Genomic DNA, 18,292 nt, shown 5'->3' with positions numbered 1-18,292 from the left:
AAGAAAGAGGGTAGAGAAAAGAAAGAGTGAGATGGTGTAAAACGCCACGGGAGAAAGAGAGACAGAGAGTGAGAGAGATGTGATTTGACAAGAAGAGAGAGTTGGTGGATGGACAGGTGAGATGCTCCATTGACGGTGGGGCTACTTGAGGCTAGAGCTTAGGCCTATCGAGTACTGCCGAGCGTAGAGCCTCGTCTCGATCCTTCCCAATCCGACTTCAGATCCGATTGTTAAAAGCGTGAAAAGCAACTATTTCAATGGTTAAAAGCGACCATACATTCATACACTCAGACCCTGTCGCATGCTCGAGACCCGCACAACTTTTTCTTTTAGGCTCGTGTAGATTCTATTTCATGAAGTGAAATATTCCATTTCGTGTAGGTGACCACCACGTTAGATATTTTTCATGGCTAAGCCAACGATTGGGTGACCGTAGGCTTAGATTTTTTTTTTTTAATTTTTATATTAGGTTTATACCGACAATTGTTTTTGCACTAGCACTTTTACCGATTCATCACTTTAATACCTGCTTAGTGAAAATCTCATGACAATTGATACATAAAAATAACTTCAATAAAAATGTAATTTAAAACAAAATTAATGTACTAAATTAAAAAACTAATTATTACTATTTCCAAATGAATTGTTCAAATACAATATCATTTGATATAAAAATACAAGGACTTTAAAAAAAATTAATTTGTCAAATAATATAGCATATCTTCCTATTAAAATCCACTTAACATAATGGTCAAACCTAAAAATCATAACATATAAATTGTTAGAAAATGTAAAATAAATAAGATATTAAGAGAAAAAAAGTATAAAAATAGATAATATTAAAATGAGCCCACTCATGCGTTTCCCTCATAGTACAAGGACTTTAAAGCCATCAATAATGACACTTATATTCCTTTGGGTACCTTGAATTCACTCACCTTAGCAACAATTTTCATTCAATAGATGTGCTAAATTCATAATTTCTTTCAATGCAAATCAAACAGAACAACTCTATATTAACACGCCAAAAAGTTCTCATGCAATCCTTCCAAATCTAATGGTCACAGTGCTGTTATTGAATTGGCAAGGAGAAAAAACAAGAATGTTGTCTACATGCAAACCTTGCAAAGAGAAATTATGTTAATAGGATCAAATATATTATATAAAATTCTCGAAACTTTGATATGGAATTTTGAAGAAGCTGCTTCCTATTACCATCCAACCCTAGCCAAGTACAAGGCGGTATTTCTCTTAGGAAGCCTGGGTCAATCAATCATAGGGGGAGCCATAAGGGGCAATGATGTTTACATCTTAATGAGCTATTTAGTCCCAATTGAAATTGGTAACTTATTGGGAGCTGAACTTCTAGCAACTATAAGGATCATTGTGAGGAATATTTGCAAGAGGGACCTCTGTGCCTTAGATCTCTGCTTAAAGAAGGATTAACTTTTTATCTTGCAACCTTTAATACTTTCTTTAAGAAATCCATGTAGCATCGTACAACTGAGTCTGGATACCTTGTATAGAGGTCTCCTTTAATTAGTAGATTCTAAATACCTTGTATAGCTGTTAATACTTTCTCCACACCTAGTTGATTTGACATCTAAATACCTTGTATAGCTGTTAATAATTCAGCCCTATTAGAGTCTCCTAACCCCACTATGAATTCAGCCCAACATTTTACTATTACATATCCATTGATTTTTATTTCAATTATATATGGTGAATGGAATTAACTAAATCTGTTACAACCACCAGTACACTAGAACCAATAAATAAGTTGAAGGGCAACAAATGGATAGAAGGAAGATCTATAGAAAATGCTCTAAAAGCTAAGAAAACAACTAAGGGCCTGTTTGGTTTCAGATATTTGGTTGGGCAGAATCGGAATCCGATTCCCATTCCAGGCGGAATGGCAATCCCCCATTTTACGGAATGGTCGTTCCCGACCCCCCCCCCCCCCCCCCCCCCCCCCCCCCGAAATCGGATTCCCATTCCAGTTGGTTAAATCAATAAAAAGGAAAATGACGGAAAACCCCCCGATTCCCTCTTTCTCCTCTCTCTCTCTCTCTCGACACTCCCTCCTTCAAACCTTCTACAGTTCGGCGATTGGACTCTGAAGATCCGACCCGTATTACTCCGGCCAGGTCATGATGGATCTCTCTCCTTTTATCTCTCCCCTTCTGTAAACCCCTCAACCAGCTCCCTCCCCTTCTGCAAAACATCTCTACTCAATGGTGGTCGGAATCGTTGCACGGCGTCTCCGATGCCGGACCTGGCATCCGATTCAACGTGCTACGAGCTTTCCTCAGGTCATCCTCACTACCGCATCATTTGATGAACATCTCTGGTATCGCATTGGACAGGTAAGCGAGTATTCACTCTAACATCTCTGCTCATGAGAAAAGGGCAAAATCATTTGAATCTGTATCCCCCGCGCATTGTTTGATTCTTCAATTTACTTTTACTTTGAAGGCTATTGGTACCGAAGCTCGAGCTGTACACAATGTCGGGCAAGCCAAAGGAATGCCGTTTTGGTCTCCGAACATCAATATATTCAGGGACCCCAGATGGGAGAGAGGGCAAGAGACGCCAGGTGAAGACCCATTGGTTTCTGGCAAGTATGCAATTTCTTTTGTGAGAGGGGTTCAGGGGGATTCCTTTGAAGGAGGAAAACTTGGCAATCATCTTCAAGCTTCAGCTTTTTGGGGTTTTGGTTTTGTTTCGCGGCCTTTAGAAACTGCAGCAGAACATGCCTTGCTTTTCTATCCGTTACTGTGCTTTTAGTAATAGATAGGTGCTTTAAAGGTGGAAGATGATTCCTTTTCTCGCCCCTATTCAAGATTTTGCCTAAAATATGGATTTATTTCTTTGTTCAGGGCTTATGGGAAATGGAGTACAGGTTTCTCTATCTATCTATCTATCTATAGTGCATCAGGCTCCAAGTTTCACTCATTTATGTGTATTTTTCTAGGTCAAGCTGTCCATGTTGAAGAGTGCATAAATCAAAGGTCATGCATAAAGCATTACTATTAGCATTCGCATTTTTTTTATATTGTATCTTCTGTGTTTTGATTGGCGATGTGGTGGATGTGTGATGTGGCTGAATAGTAGGTGCCCAAGATGAAAGGATTAGAAGAATAGGCAGGAGAATAAAAAAACATGGGCTGATCTAAGGTTCATAATCTAATAGTTGATATGGCCATTTAGAAAATGGAATGGCAAAACGGGATTTGGGAAGGCAAGTCTGTATGGTTGGGATAAGGCTTTATTAAGTTGCATTACCATTCTATGAATTGGAAAAGAAGAAAAGATCATCCAATAAAACTTGTGAACAATAAAAACATCACAGTTATCAATGTTTTTTCTTTTCATTCAAGGACTTGTAGAACTACTAATTTGGAGTGGCCTTTTGTTAAGTATCAGTTATAAAAAACTTGCTATGCAAATATCATGTTTCTTTGTAGTTTTTTTTTTTTCTTTATTTTCTTACAAAAATGTATCTTTGTTATTGATAAGGCTGAAAGTGCTCTTTGTAATTTTTGTACATGATTTCTGATAATTTCAGAACTTGGTTTTACCGTTTTAGTGCTGCAAATTGATAAGATCAAATTGTGGATTTTGTTATTGTTACAGGATTGCACTCTTGCCTCTCAGTTTGGTCATTCAATTGTAGACCCAATGCCAAGCTTATTCACCTTCAAGATTAAGGACACAGTTAGCAGAGTTGTCTGGGGTAACATTCTTCAAAATTCAACAACATACTTTTGGTTCTTCACAACATATTTATGAAAACAAGATATATGTTAGGTGGCTCTTTACCAGTTTACATCCTTTTGAAGATTGGCATTCTTATCTTTGATCAATTCATATAAAATTGCAAACAGAAAATAAGGATGGAAGCTTTTAAATATGAGAGAAAAATAGATAACACCTTTACATAAAGAAATCCATACTAGTATGCCCAGGCAAGTTAGTCCAGCATTGGACAAGTAGAATATGAGTGCATAAATTATTTTTTACAGGAAAGCTCCTTGGACAGACCTCCTTGATCAATTCTGATTACAGAAGACATGAATGCATTAACTTCAGTAGTGTCTCCAAACTGTGAAAAACAGTTTTTGATGATGTTTTTGAGGTTCTTTTAACAGGGGCAGAATTGAAAACTTTGGCTGATTCCGATTCCAGCTTTTAGTTGAACCAAACAGTAAGAATCAGAATCCAATTCCGATTCCTGACTGAACCAAACAGATTCCAGGAATGGACCATTCCGATTCCGATTTCAAAGAATTCTGATTCCGATTCCGACTATGAACCAAACGGACCCTGAGTGTGTGTTCTCTTAATCAAGACAATTCATAGAAGAATTATACATTAGATCAAACAGTTAGGATTAAAGTTGAGTTGAGCCAATTATTGTCATCACATCAAAACCCTTAACAATAGAAGGTTGTTTAATTCCACGAACTATAGCCCATAAATAAAGCATAATCATGAGCCATGCAGAATACAATACTACAAACAAGATATGTACAAATAGGCTATGTAACCCAATCAAGAGTGAACATGCTCGCCATCCTTACAAGTAACTCGTAGAACACACTCGTGCATTCAGTCTTGATTGGTTATGTAACCTGCTTTACATACTGTATCTGTAGCAGTTTTGAAGTGCTTTTAGGGAGCAAGTAACTCATCAGCAAAAGGTGTAAGTCACATGTATGACAATTCAATTGCTAGCATCCTCGGCTCCAATTAAGATAAACTGGAAAGCCTCAACCTAAGCTAAGTTACAAACATAGCTCCTAAACCAGGAAAAACGGATACTTGTAGGTTGTCATCCACTCCTTTAGCAGTGGTAGCATATGCTATAGAATGAAGTTATCCAATAGCAGCTGCTACAACATATTACCCTGCAATAGTAGGGAATCCTCTTAAAGTATAGTGCGACATCACTGCTGTATTGAATAGTGCTCATGTGTGTCATGCCTTCGCCCAATCTTTTGCACAATGAGTAAATGCCATAAGGATTTCTGAACATCAAGAAATCCTAGAATTAGAAAGAAAAGAGTGCAGAGGGAAAAAGGAATCAAGACTAGTGGGGAACAAAGTGTTGATTACCTGGTATAGAATCATCATCTAATCCAAGAGAAAGTGCCCATTGCCAAGTTCCAAGTTTTAGATAGACAGGTACAAGATGAGGAACACTTGGACTTGAAGCACTAATCACCCCATTTGCAATTGCTGTTGGAATGTATTTTGCATTAGAAAGTTCTACAGCAAGGTCTTGTGACAAGCAGATTGTGATGATGCACCAAATGTACTTTGTCAATGAAAAATCAGAAAAAAAAGCAGAAAGTGGAATTTTAGATGCCTCAGAAGAGAAGAAATGCATTACATACCTACAACCTTGCAAAAGCTTCCTTTCTCTTAGAATCCTCCCCAAGAGATTACTGGTGTTTCAAGTATGCCAACATGACATGAGGGGGTTCATTCAAGAACACAAGCAAAAAATAGGAGCTAAAACCAACATTTGAATGCAACATTTTTATGTGTAAGTAGATATGTCCAGTTTAACTAAAATTGATCGAGCCTGACTTATTCGGCCGCTTTTTCAGAAAAGAGAAGAAAAGTTTAACCAAGATTCAGTGTCCCCTGTAGGAGGGAGCACAAGTTTTTGAACAACTAAAAGTGCTTGCCAAACATGTATAGTTTAAGTATGAGAAGGAATTGAAGGAATGAGCAGAATGCTGATGCAAAAGGTGCAAGATGCAGCTGAGAAACCTTATTCAACAAAGAGGAACTATTAGGAAAACCCAAAGCCAACCATGTAGTCACAAAGACACATATATTAGTTGACAATAACAAACATGTACTCAAACAACACCATGACTTACAAGAAAGAAAAATAGAAATAGAAAACAAATAAACATAATGATGCACTAATCACAACTACAATTTCTCTGCTTCAACAATAAGATACTTGATTTGGTATTTTGGTTGAATGATTAGTTTGATGAATACAACCACCAACTACACCAGTTAGAAGAATTGATTTGTTACACATTGAAGGGATTAGAAGAGGATGGGGTAGACCAAAAAGGACATGGGTAGAAGTAGGAAGAAATGATTTAAACATTGATAATCTAACAGATTGGTAAAACAGGATTCATGTAGCCAATCCCATATAGTTGGTATAAGGCAAGGATGATGATGATGTAGGATTAAAGCAGCTCTCAAAACAAGGCACTTTACTAGCTACCCAAAGAAAAAAATAAGAAAAAGACTACTTCAAACAAACAGCATAAGAAATTTAGCAAAAAAAAAGGCCATTTGATAACTTAAATTGCTGAACTAAATGATCTATTGCTTTATTTAGTAAATAAATTATTTAGGAGATTGTGAGCTCCTTAATGGATGGGGTTGAACTTTAGGTCAATTGCTATATCCTTGAGTACTATTTTGTTTAATTATTTTCTACACTATAAACCAGAAGCCTCTTAACCCCCAAGATTACAATGCATCAGAGAGCTATAAAAGCACTTGTTGCACCAAACAGCCACATGTATTCTTCTTTCTCTTTTCATAGTAAACTAGCGAACTTGAGAAAAGAAACGAAGGCATCCAAATATGCTAAAAAAGGGAGACTGTAAAAGGACAGATTAAACAATGGAAAAGATTGCATTCTTTCTTGTAATTAAGCATTCAAACTTGAAAATATACCATTTCTTCAAAGTTTAAATTCCCCAACATTAGACGGCATGTTTTGTATTGGTAGCCATCCACCCAAGATAAATTTTTCGTTGTATGAGAATATACCATGTTCATTTATGAAAATGCCTAAAAGTTGCATCATTGACCCTTTTAATGAGCCAATAAACCCTCTCATACTTTACTGGCCAAAATAAAACACAAAAACAAAACAAAATAAAAAAGAAAGAAAGAAAGAAAGAAAGAAAAGAAATTTGGAGAAAAACACGAAAGTAGTTGAATATCCAACTTTTCACTTCCATTAAATAGAAGAATTAAATTAAGTCTAGTATAATCATATGTAACTTGTTCCTGCAAACCTTCAGTCATACTATTAATGTAGGGAGCTATACGGTAATGCACTATACAAATTAACAGTTTTGAGTTTCAATACAGGTTTTTTCTATACTTGCAACTGGGTGAGATGTGATAATAATTGTTGAGTAGTGCACGTTTTCAACTCAACTTTTACCCATTAGATAAAGGTGCCTTGGAGATGGTGAATGGTAAAATAGAAAATAGATTTGCATTGACCAAAAAAAAATTTCAAGGAAGCTTCTATCTGATATACTAAATGACTGAAAATTGCAATTAGGAGGGATTTTCAAAATGTTGAAGAAAGTGAATATAGCGAGGACCAATTTGCTCACCAGTGCAGCGAGTTTTGTTGCCAAACACTTTCTAGCTCTCTACAAACTCCCTTGCTTCATCATATTGGAAAAACAAAAGTTATAAGATAAATTCTTACCTTTCCTCGACGAGCCAAGAGAACAGCCCTGAAGAAAGTACCATTGCTACTTTCATCACCAATAGCAGTAATATTCCCTAAAATCCGAAGCTTGGTTTCATCACCATCGTCCAAATGAGAAACATATTCCGAAATAATCAGAAGTATGCCATAATCAATTTCTTATGAAAAAGGAAGAAAAAACAAAGAATGAAAAAGATAGAAAAAAAAAAAGAAAAAATAGGATGTCAAAGGCTTTTCGCACATATTTTCTAATCTCCATTTAGAAGAATGAAAAAAATAAAAATAAAGTATTATCTACATCCATAACACTTCAGCCTCCTATTTAGAACCCCTTTTACCTTTGACCTCCTATCCAAAACCCTATTAACCACTATCGATCCCAAAAATAATCGAAGGTTTATTACCTTCTTGGAGATCTCCAAATCGCTGGTATGCCTTCTTCTCAAGATTTTCAGAGTCACACAATGTTGGTATTCCCCTCTCGATCTCCCTATCACTGCCTGGCTTTCCAATGTTTTCTCTCTCTCTCTCTCTTTCTCTCTCTCCGTCATGCCAATTTGCAAAAACTGCCGCGTTAGATGCTAAATCCGGTTTATGTGGTGGCCGCCTTATCTCTCAATATAGCGGCAGTCGTAAAGACCACCGGCTTAGAACATTTTTTTCATCCTTTCAAATACTCCACCTATGGACCTCAGGACGTGTAGTCAAGTTAATGCTGATTATATATCCATCAGTCAAACCATTTTGAAATCAAACCTTTCATGTATTGCTATGTTATGGCCCCACCTTGAATTAGATGAATTAATGTTTTAGTGAGGGTACAACAATATATCTAATGTCATGATTCTCAGTTTTAGCCTTCACTACAGCTATGTTGTAGTAAAAGTGAAGTCGTCCATCTATTTCGCTGCTTTGATGGCCTTTATGAAAGCACCAAATAAACTCCATTACATCACCTAATGCTCAATGGTATCCACAAGGTTGTGTTTGGTTTGAGAAAAAAATGATGCCAAACAAAATCTTTCTTATTTTCTATCAAATACAACCTAAGGGTGTATACCACATATTTTCATGCATGAAAATAGTAATACCAAGTTAAACAGTACATCTTTAAGGTATAAGACATACCAAAGAGAAAGTTGTCCAAGCTTTTGTTTGACATGTATTCATACAACATCTTCTCATCCCCTTGAATGCAACAGCCGAGATGTCTGACAAGATTCCTATGTTGAAGTTTGGCAATAAGTGTAACTTCATTCTTGAACTCTTCTAGTCCTTGTTCAGAACCCCTTGACAGTCTCTTCACAGCAATTTCTTGCCCTCCTGGTAACTGACCCTGAACAACATCCAATAAAACACAAACATGTGTTTATATATTTTTTAAACCAACTTTTTATCATGGCTGGAGTGTTTTTTTTGGGAAGTGGAGTTTGAGAATGAAGTTAGGATTTCATGTAGGGTCTGAAGTGTGAACCCATAGATACTACCAAAGTAGCTAGCTGGTATCTCATTTATTGGATAAAAGAAAAATTGGATGCATAAATCTTCACGTATCTGATATACTTCTGAGCTTTGTAGGCAGACCCAAAACCATCTTTTCCAAGCTGACAATATGCTCCGAAAATAAAAAACGGGCGCATCTAAAAGTCTTATTTGCCATCTCCGAGTTTATCTGTCACTAAGTCCTATATAGTTTAACGATTGATTAATGCCTTAATTAATTCATCTGTTGGATAATATTTTATAGAAATAACTATTTTTATGCATTAATTAAATATTTCTAAAAATAAAAATATAATAGTTTTGGACGGTTTATAACTTTGGGGTGTTCACTGTTCGAGTAACCGAACTGTGGGCCTTTTTTGTGAACTGAATCGGTAGTTATGGTTTCTGGAAAATCAGTAACCGGAATCGATTGAAACCAGTCGGTTAACCGGTTGACTGGTTTGGATCATCAGTTTTTTGGTTTTTTTGACTATAATATTTATTATAAATATATATAAATATATATATAAAATATTATATTTTAAATAGTAAATAATATATAATATATTATAAATATATTTATATATATATAATGTGTATTTATTAATTTATAACATATATATACATATAATATATATAAATATATAGAAAAACATCTATATCGGTCAATTCAGTTAACCACCGGTTTTTTAAATTGGTTAACCAAAACCAAATCGGTACCTTCGGTTTTTTAAAAACACCGAACCGATCGGTTTAGTTAACCGATTTTTTGGTTCGGTTTCGGTCGGTTTTTTTGGTCAGTTCGGTTTTTCAGTTTTTTCGCTCACCCCTATTTGTAAATCTTTTTCCATGCGTGAATTTACTTTACTAAACATGTTTACCGGTCGGTTCGATTAACTGCCGATTTTTTAAATTGGTTAACTGAAACCAAACTGGTACCTTCGGTTTTTTAAAAACAATGAATCAACTTGTTCAATTAACTAATTTTTTGGTTCGGTTTCAGTCGGTTTTTTCAGTCAGTTCGGTTTTTCAGTTTTTATTGCTCACCCCTATCTGTAACTCTTTTTCCATGCATGAATTTGCTTTACTAGGCTTATAAAAGAAATAAAAATATTTATTTTAATTATATGTAAATTTCCCATTCTCTTTTTAATTATATGCAAATTAATTCTCTAAACCTAGCAAAGCAAATTCATGCATCAGAAAAAGAGTTACAGACCACCCAAAATTATTATACTTTTATTTTTAAAAATATTTAATTAATGCATAAAAATAGGTATTTCTTTAAAATAATATCTAACGGAGGGATTAATTAAGGCATTAGTCAATCGTTACACTAGATTGGACTTAGTGACAGCTGGAATAATTTTAATGGGTTAGTAGAGAGGGGAGTAGAGGGAAGTTAGAAGGAAGTCCGGACTGATAATTAACACGCAAAGATCCTTTTGGGTTCTCACCTTGAATCCAGACTTGCTCCTAACACCAATTTATTTGCACTTTCCAGCCTAGCCACCAACCTTATTGCACTTGCAGCTGTATATTGGGAATGTCATTCGTCTGAGATGTCTTCCATGCATGGTTGTAATTAATGTTCTGTGAGGTGCGTGTCAGCAGTAAATCCCAATTCTTTCCACTTCCTAATCTGAATGCCATGATGATGGATCAATTGTATGCAAACGAAAACTTATAGAAAACGTGGTTCTGTTGTCTAGTGTCGTTATCTTCCACGCTAGCCCGTATTTCTAATATATATAGCAGATTTTACTAACATGCAGAGTTGAGCTCATCATAATGTAGAGTCAAGTAGGAAGTTCTTACTCTCAATATTTTCTTAAAAAAAAATAAAAAAGAAAATTAGAGATTTTTCATCTCTGAACAATACACAAATTCGTCCAATCGAGAAAAAAAAAAAAAAAGAAAAAAACTTTCTATACAGAGTTTTACAACTCAGAGAACTTCAAGAAATCTTCATTCGGTTAATCAATCATTTCCCAAGAATCCATGTTTCTTCCCATTTAAATCAAACGGGATTTCCTACTCACTTTTCTTAACCACTCTCTACCTACTCTGAATTGCAGCTATACATCTCTATTATGAATTGAGAGGTGTTTGACTGCAATTCAAGGCAGGTAGAGAGTGAGTAGGAAATCTGGGTTCCATTTAAATGTTATATAACTGAAGTTTGAATCTTTCTTCACATTCAAAAGAGTCTTCAACTTCAGAGAACTCTACAACCCAATTGTGTCTGCAACTCATACAAGCCCAATCTTAAAGAAACTGATTCTATCAGGTTAGTTTAATTATCAAGCTTGGTATTTATTAATGTTTAAGTAGTAATTTAACGTTATTTGGTTTGCTATGTTTAAACAAAGTTCAATAGTTAGGCTTTAGTCGTTTTTTTTTTTTTTTTTTTTTTTTTTTTTTTTTTTTTCAGTTTTGTAGTTCGTTGTTGTTTAAATGTTTTTATTGTTTAGAAACCATCGGTGACCACTGGCGATCTACTGCTTTCTCCTCCAGTAGTAATTGAAGCCAATCTATTTAATTTTTTTTTTTTCTGGTCTACTGTTAAGTCTGCCGACAATAATACTTTCATATATCTTACATATTATTTTTTCTTTTGTTATTTTATATTTTTTACATGTTTTTTTTGTTCAAATGGTGGTAATGATGGCCTCTATCTTTGTCCTCTATGTGCGTCGCTCTAATGAACGAACGAATTTCAAGTTGGGTATAGGAAGCAAACGATGACTTTTTGCATTAGTTCAAAATAAGTCCAAATTCGAATTGTTTAAAAATTAGATTCGGGCCGGTTCAGGAATTCATTAGCCAACCCGGTTTAATTCATTTCAAATCAGACCAGTTTCATTAAATAGGTAGTTATTAATTCGACATGCTAATTAATTACCGCTAACTAAGTAATAATAATTAATGACTTCTAATTAATTAATTCCAGCTATTAAATATTAATAATAATTACTCACTGATAATAACTTCTTATAATAATTACCACTAATACTTAATTACCTATAATAATTCTTTACTGAAAATTTATTACTGATAATATTGCTCATTATTATTTCGAAATTATAATTAATACCGATTTCCATAATGGTAATTAATAATTCAGAAATAACCATTTTAAATTTATATTCTCATATAAATTATTTTGAAAATAAATATTTAATATTAATTATTTATAACATAATTATTATAAAAAATTATAACTCATATATTTATATGAAATAATTAATTATATTATTATTATCAATAATTATAATTAATACTACTATGGTAATTAATATAACTGACAATAATTCTTTACTAAATAATTTATTACTGATAATATTGCTCATTATTATTTCAGAATGATAGTTCATAACGATTTTCATGATGATAATATTGCTCATTATATTTATATTAACTCATATTAATTATTTTGAAAATAAAAATTTAATGTTAATTATTTATATTATAATTATCATTAGAAATTATAATTCATATATTTATATGAAATAATTAATTATATTATTATTATTATTATCAATAATTATAATTAGTACTATTATGTTAATTAATATAATTATATTATTATTATAAAAAATATAATTAATTATTACTACTAATAATGATTTCTGATAAAAAATAATTACGGATTATAATTACTTACTGATAAATAATTCCTTATATTAATGTTAACTATTAATTGGTATATAATCATTTTATATTTATATTAACACTGATTAATTATTTATAAATATATAATTAGTTTTACTTATTTACATTATTATTATTATTATTATTATTGTTATTATTATTATTATTATTGTTATAAGTAATTATAATTAATATTATTATTATTCTCCAATAAAGATTTCATTTAGTAAAAGTTAAATTATTAAACTAAAAGAATTATAAAAGCAATTATTATTACATGAATCAACTATAAATCTTAATTATAACAATTTATTTACTTAATAATAATAATAATAATAATAATAATAATAAAAATAATAGTAATAATAACAGTAATAATTTAATATTACTTATTTCAAAATAAATACACACACAATAAGAATATATTATTAGTTAATAATAGTAAACTTATTATTATTACTGATTTCATAATTATTAATTTATTATTAATCTATTCTTAATACTGATTATTATTAAAAAATGTTAATAAAAAATCTTAACTACTTAAAATTAATTTCCGAAATTACTCGTTTTAATTCTGATAAATTAATTAATTAAATTTAATTTCTTAAAATTATTATTTACTAAATAATTTTAATTACTCTTTGGTTAACGACCTTTTTTTTTTTTGAGTAATTGGTTTTATCTTCAATATTTTTTTTTGCAAAAATCCAAATAATTTTTCATTTGCAATGCTAAGCATTTTATTTTTCTCTTATTCAGTTTTCCAAAAGATAAAAAAAAAATTAATAATATTTACCTATTTTTATCAAATTATGTATTTATCAAGTTGTTGTCATTGATGATGACGATGATGATGAATCAACTTTTTGAAAGAGAGGGTACTAATAATAGTTAATGACTTCTAATTAATTAATTCCATCTATTAATTACTAATAATAAATACTCCCTAATAATAGTTAATTTCTAGTAATAATTTCTACTAATACTTATTGTTGATAATAATTAATTCCTGATAATTTATTACTCATAATATTGCTCATTATTAATTCAGAATGATATTTAATTAATGATAATTTTTAATTATTTTTATAATGGTATTTACTACTTCAGAAATAATCATTTTTTATTTATATTAACTCATATTAATTATTTTGACAATAAATATTTAATTTTAATTATTTATATAAGAATTATTGTTAGGAATTTTAATTCAATCATTTATATGAAATAATTAATTATATTATTATTTGTAATTATAATTTATAATATTATATTAATTAATACAATTATATTATTATTATCAATAATTATTGTTATTTATTGCTAATAATAATGATTTTTGATAAAAATTAATTACTGATTATAATTACTTACTAGTAACTAATTCCTTGTAATAATGCTAATTATTACTAAAGAATTGATAATTCATTAATTATAATTAATAATAATGTATTAATTATTAATTGAGATATAATCATTTTATATTTATATTAATTCATATTAATTATTTTATAAATATATATTCAGTGTTAATTATTTACGTCATTATTATTATAAGTAATTATAATTAATACCATTATTATTCTCTAATAAATATTTCATTTAGTGAAAGTTAAATTATACAACTTTTAATTATTCATTATTGTTTAACAAAAATAATTATTGATGCAGCACAATCTGGTCACTCCTAGCTGACTGAGACTTGGCTCCTAGCTGTGACGGACGACACCTGAGAGGAAGAGGAAGGTGAAGGGTTCCCAGGGAGCTCTCCCGATGGGAACACTCAGATGGCTAAGTTAGAACTCTTGAGGAAACTCAAAGAAGACACAGAGAGTTAAGAGTGCTGAAAGTGCTAGCTTCAATACCTTTGCTTCATGAGGGTTGGGGTCCTTTTATACCGGAGCTCGGTCGCATTAGGCGTAACCACCACTGCCCTAGCCGTTACCGCCAGGGTAGGGGTAGCAGGTGCAAACTGCTGCTATAGGCTGCTACTGCTAGGTACGGACTCGATAGGTGTGCAATGCTTTTAAGAGACGACAGGCAGAACGCAGCCTGGCAAGGGATCCGAGCACTACCGCCGAATCCGGTAGGTATGGATGTCAGGCAGATCTCCCTGCAGTCTGCCGAGCTACCATACACCGAACCACCTAGGGCAGATTTGCTTTGCATCGAGATGCCCGCACTGGAGGTGAGCCTTAAGCAAGTTCGAACAGGAGTCCCAACGGTGCTGCCCTGATGTGTTTCTCCCTCGGGACACTTAGCCAAAGGCCGGGGTGCTCCCTTCTTAGGAAGGGAGAGTTCGGGGCCCCTTAGGAGGAGCTCGGGGAGCTCTGCCTTTAGGCTTGGGGCGAACCGGGCCTTGCTTCTTGGCGGGTTGTCACACCCACTGAGTCATTTGGGTGGGCATCGACGAGCTTGTTATGCCGAGTTGTGGCCAGGCTATCACGCTGGGTTGTCGCTTATGCTGGGTCGTGTCCATGTGTCCTCGTGCTACGAGGTTGGGCCAAATCACCCTACATCAATTTGCCCCCACTCCCCGTGCTAGGGATGTTGACCCAACACGGAGAGTTTGTGGTCTGCTAGGTGGATTTGGCTTGGGTCTATGCCTTCTTGTCCACCAACTCATAGGTTGGATCGGTTCTTTGCTCGGTTTTTCCAGGCGCAGCTCGGGTCGCATATAGTCTACACGCAGATGTCAAAAAAAATGCTAAACTGATATTGCCTCGAAGGTCGCACAGCCGGTTTTCATGAGGGCCATTAGATTGCTTCGATCTCAACCGTTGATATCCGCATATAGTGGCTATAAATAGTGGGGGTCCTGGCCATTTTCCTTCGCTACAAATCTTTAGCCGTAGTCTCAAGCTCACGTCCAAAGCCTCCAGCTCGGGTCAATTCTCTCCCAGTCCGGTCTATTTCTCCTTGGTGAGTCACCCTAGCCCTTCTTCAGTTTCAGTTATGTCTTCCTTTGATAGCCTATTAGACGAGCCCGAGGTGCCCAAGGTGGGCACCTCGCCTCAGGGTAACCCTACCGAAGTCTAGTTTCATGAGGCGCGGGTGACCTCAGGTAATCAGGTGTCCACCTCTCACTGGGGTCGGATGCCAGACAGGTTCGGACCCTACACCATGACCCTGGATAGGCTCTGCCAACTCATTCGGCAGTATAACTTGCTTAGGGAGTACACCTACAGTTTACCTATAGGGAACTTTCCATGGGAGCACGACCCTGATGAGGTCGTGATCTTCCGAGAGCAGCTCATAGTCGGGCTGCGCCCTCCCTTCCATCCACTCATAGTGGAGGTCCTAAAACACTTCAACGTTACGATAGACCAACTTCACCCGAACTTAGTCTGTAACGTGGTCGGGACCATCTCCCTCTGTTATGAGTATGTCCTCCCCCTTAACTTGGACATATTCTGTTCTCTCATTACCATTAAGAAGAGCGCTTCATGCGTCCTCCCCGAGCACCAGAGGGCTTACTACTAGTCCCCTTGCCCAGGCTTTAAGTTAATGCATAAGCTTCCTAGCAAGATCCTGACCTGGAAGCAGGACTACTTTGTAGTCTAGAACCCTGCGGGGTGGCCCTTCCCTACTCACTAGAGGGCAGCCATCCAAGACCCTAGTGTCAAACTCGACAAAAAGACCAGGGAGGCATTTCAGTCATGGGCTAAGGTCGGTTGTGATTTCAGAGATTATATCACCGAGGGTATGCTCTTCCAAGCCAGCTTGAGCCCGGGTAGGTAGCTAGTACCTTAGTTGTTTGGCCCGCTCCTTTCTTTTACTCGAGTACTAATGCCGAGCTCAGTTGCAGGTCCCATGGAGGCAGGCAAGCTCAAGGGAGATCGGCTCTTCAAGCATATGAAGGGAAGGAAGAAGCGGGCTGCTAAGAGAGCCCATGTCGAGTCATCGCCAGCCCCACTCCCGAGCCCAAGTTTCCACTGGCTCCAACTTCCGAGCCCGAGCTCCCTGGGGCTCCTCCGATCATTGACTTGGAGGAGTCCATACCACCGAGAGAGCTTGAGACCTCGGTTGAGCTCGCTACGGGGCAGCAGCTGAGGCCGAGGCTGCCACCGAGGCTACCGATGTAGCGGCTGAGGTCTCCGCCGTGCCCATCCATACAGCCGAGATGGCGGTCTCCAGCTTGGGGAGCCCAGATGGGGGCCATCTTGGTACCCCAGTGCAGTCTTCGGAAGAGTAAGGGGGCCATTTACTCCAAGGAAATTTCAGTCTGGGCCAAAATGCTCAACCCTGCTCAGCTCGGAGCCCGGGCTTCCACCCACACTATGGTGGTAAGTTCCCTTCTCTTCCCTTTTCTTTCATATACATGTTTCTTCGATACTAACTAACTTCCTTTGTCAGGCGAACTCCGCCGTGCATGCCCTCGCTCTTCAGTCCAAGATGAACCTGAAGCGAGCTCTGACCGTCGAGGAGTCTTCCCATGTTGCTCATACCGATATGAGAGTAGCTTGCGAGCAGATCCACTAGTTGGAGAGCGGCGCCATGGCCCAGAGAAGCATCATTACGACGCTGATGGCGAGAAGGATGAGCTAGCGCGCGAGAATGACATGTTGAGGGGTGAGATGGAGGCCCTCAAAGCGGAGCTGATGTGCGAGAAGGGTGTGTTGAGGGGTGAGCTAGACGCCCTCAGGGCGGAGGCAGATGGCCTTAAGGAGAATAAGGAGGCCCTCCTGCATGAGGTGGAGTTCCTCAAGGCGGACATCAAAGAGAAGACCGAAATCTTCACTCAGGCGATAGAGGAGATGAAGTTCAAGGTAGTCGCGAAGTACATTCAATCCGATAAATTTGATGCCATTCTGGGGGAGGCCTACCACAAGGGGTTCAAGCTCAGCAGATGGCTGATAAGGCACATGTACCCCGAGCTCGACACAAGTGCTATCACCACCTCGCGAATCACGGATGAGATAGCTCGACAAGCCACAGAGGATTCGGATTCAGAGGAGGAGTACGGTGACGAGGAAGCAGACGCCCCCGACCAACCTGAAGCTCTTGAAGAGGTCTCGCGTGGAGATGAAGATCCCCCGAAGTGACTGCCTTTATATTCCGGGCCTGCGAGCTCTGTCTTTGTAGTTGTTTTCTTTTTTTTTTTTTGTGAAGCTCATTGTACAAGACTTACTTGTTAATGAAATTGATCTTTTTCCAAGTGTTGTACGGGCGGAGCTTTCGGGCTGATATAACTAGTGCATAAGCTAACTTATCTATCTCGGGGTACCTTGTATCTGCTCCCTGCAATACTTTACTAACATAATAGATGGGCCGTTGGACCTGATCTACTTCTCTTATCAGTACCAAGCTGACCATCTCGTCACTCGCCGAGAGGTACAGCTCTAAAACATCACCCTCTTCGGGTCAGGTTAAGACTGGGATGCTGGCTAGGTGCCTTTTGAGCTTGTCGAACACGAGTTGGCACTCTTTAGTCCATTCAAAACCTTTGTTTTTTATGGCCTTAAAGAAGGGCAAGCAGCGATCTACTGACTTGGACATGAAGCGGCTCAGGGCGGCTAGCCGGCCGTTCAACTTTTGGACCTCCTTTAATTTTTAGGGTGGTCTCATTTCTAGGATGGCCTTGATTTTGTCTGGGTTGGCCTCAATGCCTTGCCGGTTAATGATGTACCCTAGGAATTTACTTGAGGTGAC

General features: G+C 36.2%; 2 long non-coding RNA genes across 4 annotated transcripts; one reads left to right on the top strand and one right to left on the bottom strand.

Annotated features, from left to right (window-relative positions):
- The first annotated feature begins 2,038 nt into the window (after positions 1-2,038).
- Positions 2,039-3,891, top strand: LOC148875640 (uncharacterized). 2 transcript variants are annotated; one of them, XR_016112178.1, is made up of 3 exons: positions 2,039-2,366; positions 2,476-2,596; positions 3,637-3,891. It is a non-coding gene; the product is annotated as an uncharacterized LOC148875640 (long non-coding RNA). The 2 variants fall into 2 exon arrangements; XR_016112179.1 differs by having other exon boundaries at positions 2,042-2,366; positions 2,476-2,808.
- A 603-nt stretch (positions 3,892-4,494) lies between these two features.
- On the bottom strand, positions 4,495-8,019 carry LOC148875639 (uncharacterized). Of its 2 annotated transcripts, XR_016112181.1 has the most exons (5): positions 7,903-8,019; positions 7,496-7,572; positions 5,400-5,450; positions 5,119-5,241; positions 4,495-5,030 (listed from the first exon to the last, which is right to left on the bottom strand). It is a non-coding gene; the product is annotated as an uncharacterized LOC148875639 (long non-coding RNA). The 2 variants fall into 2 exon arrangements; XR_016112180.1 differs by lacking the exon at positions 7,903-8,019 and having other exon boundaries at positions 7,496-7,609.
- Positions 8,020-18,292: the final 10,273 nt, after the last annotated feature.

The sequence above is a fragment of the Nelumbo lutea genome, chromosome 1 (assembly GCF_056320005.1).
Source record: "Nelumbo lutea isolate HS-2025 chromosome 1, American lotus-T2T, whole genome shotgun sequence".
Classification (NCBI taxonomy): Eukaryota; Viridiplantae; Streptophyta; class Magnoliopsida; order Proteales; family Nelumbonaceae; genus Nelumbo; species Nelumbo lutea.
Note: the sequence above shows the minus strand (reverse complement) of the source record. Positions and strands in the feature narration are given on the sequence as shown.